At 38.4% G+C, this 3,997-nt stretch overlaps 1 long non-coding RNA gene across 2 annotated transcripts; it reads left to right on the top strand.

Annotated features, from left to right (window-relative positions):
- The first annotated feature begins 394 nt into the window (after window positions 1–394).
- LOC135050933 (uncharacterized) lies at window positions 395–1,867 on the top strand. 2 transcript variants are annotated; one of them, XR_010241931.1, is made up of 7 exons: window positions 395–420; window positions 721–798; window positions 879–946; window positions 1,040–1,132; window positions 1,227–1,367; window positions 1,475–1,530; window positions 1,679–1,867. It is a non-coding gene; the product is annotated as an uncharacterized LOC135050933 (long non-coding RNA). The 2 variants fall into 2 exon arrangements; XR_010241930.1 differs by having other exon boundaries at window positions 1,040–1,367.
- Window positions 1,868–3,997: the final 2,130 nt, after the last annotated feature.

Here is a 3,997-nt window from a genome sequence, read left to right on the forward strand (position 1 = left end):
CGAGGGAGAGCCTATACCAATAAGATAGCCCTCTCTCTGACTCTTATTTATGAAATGAAAGATCGAGCAGGGGGAACTATTTAACCAATTAGTAGGTGAAACGCAGATTGGAACGCATACTGGAAGTATGCCTGTCCGATCAGGTGTAAGTAATTTAGCACTTTTAAAGTGGCTAAAGATCTGTTCAAGGTATAAAATAAACATTTAATTCACATTAAACAATTACTAACACCTAAGGATCCCTATAGAAGAGAAATATGGATTTATAAATAAAGTTTTTTGGCTCTTTTCAGGCTGATCTAATTATTAAGAGTTATCTAATTAAAGGAAGTGATGTAATTGTGCTAGCAGCTTAAATAACAGCTGCACCAATTACCACTTCATTCTGTGATTTCCAAACACAGCCAAACCTTCTCCAGGGTGAGTCCTCACATCATTTCTATTTGTTTCACTTTTTGAAGGCTTTAACTATTAACTATGAATGTAATTCTTTTGCCGGTCTGGTACCGAGGAGTTGAGATTTTTCTTGCTGTTAAAAGTTTGGATTTAGCTATCTGTGAGACCTGTGCCTCCTTATAAATAATGATAGTTTTCCTGTAAGGGAGAAAAAAAAAAAAAAAAAAATTTACTCTGTGAAACTTATTGTAAATTGTTACTATCCCTATGGTTGTTACTGTGCCCTTTATTTTGACAACAACAATGTTTCCATTTCTTTGAAAGGATCTATTCCTTGAAACTTATTGAGGAAGCTGCATCTCTTTTACCCTTGTGATTACCAAACCAGCCATATAAGCTTTGGTATGTACACTCATATATGTGCTAGTGATCTTCTATGACTGACACACCTTACACTAAAAACTAAAATTGAATGCTTTCAGAATTTTACGTGAGTCAACATTGAAAAAAGAAATAATTTTCACCATAAGAGTAGAAGACCACATTTTAGGTATATCTATAATATAATCGGCTTGACCATGTAATAAATTGCATGGACAAATATTTTTATATAAATACCAATATTTGCATATTTCTTTGGCAGTCTGCAAAAACGCCAATATATGGTTGCTGACAGTCCCAATGGACTATGATTAAGATTTTTTAGACGGCCCTGGAGGAATTGATTAGTTATAAGGTATGTTATTTTTCCGTTTATTTTTTAGGATTAATTATGAGGTGGGAAACCATTAAAAATGGCCTCCATCTAATCTTCTTTCTCTTCCCATCAGGCAGTGTTTACAAAAACACTATTCTATAGATTTTATATATACATAAAGGATAACCACTTAAGCTCCAGTTAGAAGCACGAATATAGGAGCTGTACCCATTAAATTCTAATAAAGGAGAATTTGATTAATCCCTATTTAGAGGTATGTCTTAGTCACTATTTGTAACATCAAAATGGATATTAATAATAAAAATGTCCTAGTAGTTCCATCAAATAAACACATCTTAGAATGTGCTATTTATATTTTAGGTTACGATCTGCCATAAGAATTTATCAAGTGCAATTCATCCTTTTCCCTATATGTGGTAGGTATATATATACAAAAAATGTTTTACATACTTAAAATATATATGTGTCTATACATATATATATACACATATATGTATATATAATTTCCCTATCTCATAATAGCAGTTTTTCTCAAATAGAACATTATCTTTTTCCCCAAACAAGTTACCCCTGATGAAGTCGATCAGACGAAACGCGTTGGGTTTGTCAGTCAGAAAATCACACCCTAGTTTGTGAAGATACTCCCTTTGAGCTCGCACCTTGAAAAAGGTGAGGGAGTATCTAGAATTCCATCCTACAAACATGTTGGTTGTGGCTGTGTTTTATTGATACAATTTTATATCTTGAATTGTGTACCAAAATTCATATGTTCAAATATATGTTATTAAAAAAAACTTTTTATTAATTGGCCTGTTGGCCTCTTGTTTGGGTGACTTTTTGGTGAGGGGTGTCTGTTACAGGTCCCCAGATCTAAATATCCTCCAGTCTACATTTTCCGACGAATTAACCGCTGGAAGATTTGTGTAACTACATTTTCACTATTAGCGCACTTGGGAACATATAGACAAGCCTGATGCATTTTGGAATAAAGTTCTGTGGACCGATGAGGTTAAAATAGAACTTTTTGGCCGGAATGAGCAAAGGTACGTTTGGAGAAGGAAGGGCACAGAATTTATTGAAAATAACTTCTTTCCAACTGTTAAGCATGGGGGTGGATCAATCATGCTTTGGGGTTGTATTGCAGCCAGTGGAACATTTCACGAGTAGAAGGAAAAATGGATTCAATAAGATTCCAGCAAATTTTGGACACTAACTTGATGCCATCTGTAAAAAAGCTGAAGTTAAAGAGAGGCTGGCTTCTACAAATGGATAATGATCCTAAACACACCTCAAAATCCACGGTGGATTACATCGTAAACTGAAGGTTTTGCCATGGCCTTCACAATCTCCTGACCTCAACATAATTGAAAATCTATGGATAGACCTTTAAAGAGCAGTGCGTCACAGACAGCCCAGGAATCTCAAAGATCTGGAAGACTTTTATAAGGAAGAATGGGCGAAGATACCTCAAACAAGAATTGAAAGACTCTTGGCTGGCTACAAAAAGCGTTTACAAGCTGTGATACTTGCCAAAGGGGGCAGTACAAGGTATTAACTCTGCAGGGTGCCCAAACTTTTGCAGACGCCATTTTTTGTTTTCTGTTCTTTTGAAAGTGTAAATTATGGAAATAAAATCAAACTTTTTTTGACATGTTATAAGAATGTCTAATCTGTAATTTGATGCCTTTTGGAGATTTTTCCATTTTTCTTGGCTTCTTTTTGCACATTAAAATTAATTTTTGCCTGGAGTGCCCAAACTTTCAATCCCCACTGTATATTACATGTTACATTACCATACCTCCCAACTATCCTGATTCCAGCGGGACAGTCCCACTATTCAGACAGTCCCACTATTCAGTCCCACTATTCAGACACTCACCCACAAGTCACAGTGTCCCACGGACTAGGGAAGGGAGGGGGAATTTGAGGACGGCAGGGTGGAAGAGCTTGTGATTACCTCTGCTCTGCTTTGCAAAGCAGCTGGTGATCACTGAATGGATGCCATGTGCATGCGCACAGCATCTAACAGTGCGGGGAGGTGAACCGGAGGTTGCTCAGCTGCTCGGATAGCGCGGGGCACCCCCCCAAAATGATGAAAATGGGGGTCATGCAGTGAGGCCCCCGTGAGGCCCTGCCCCCTCCTTCTGAGACCCCACCCCTTTTCGGTCGCAGGCACAACAGATCCCACTTCGGAGTCTTTAGAAGTTGAGAGGTATGCATTACATATGTGTTAACTAACCCCCCCCCCCCATGCAATGTGTGCAGCAGCCGCCACTGTAGCCAACCGTAGGTTAAGATGATTGAGCTGCATGAAAACATTAGGACCTCAAAATGGGGCTCATATAAAGTTGGATGAAACGTGCATCTAAATCGCAAGCATAAAATGTGCCCCCAATATAGTGCATTTTGGTTAACTTCTGAGTTGTGTACCGGGATGGACTGGGGTTTTGTGTTTTAGTTTTGGATCTGTATCTCGTTCGTGTTTGGATTGTATTGTATGTATTGGTTTTGCCAAAACTGCCCTTGCGGGTTATGGTTTTGGATCTGTATTTTTTTTTAAAATCATAAAAACAGCTAAAATCAAAGGTTTTGGCCTGTTTTTGTTCCTACAGTATTATTAACCTCAATAACCCTTATTTCCACTCATTTCTAGTCTATTCTGAACACCTCACAGCTCACAATATTGGGGGTAATTCAGACCTGTTCGCTCGCTAGCGTTTTTTGCACAGCTGCGATCAGGTCAGAATTGCGCATACATATGCACCGCAATGCGCAGGCACGTCGCACGGATACATAGCTGTTCGCTTATATTCAATGGGTTTGTGCGAAGGATACATTCGCACGGGCGATCGCAAGGTGATAGACAGGAAGAAGGCGTTTGTG

Source organism: Pseudophryne corroboree, chromosome 2 (assembly GCF_028390025.1).
Source record: "Pseudophryne corroboree isolate aPseCor3 chromosome 2, aPseCor3.hap2, whole genome shotgun sequence".
NCBI classification, from domain to species: Eukaryota; Metazoa; Chordata; class Amphibia; order Anura; family Myobatrachidae; genus Pseudophryne; species Pseudophryne corroboree.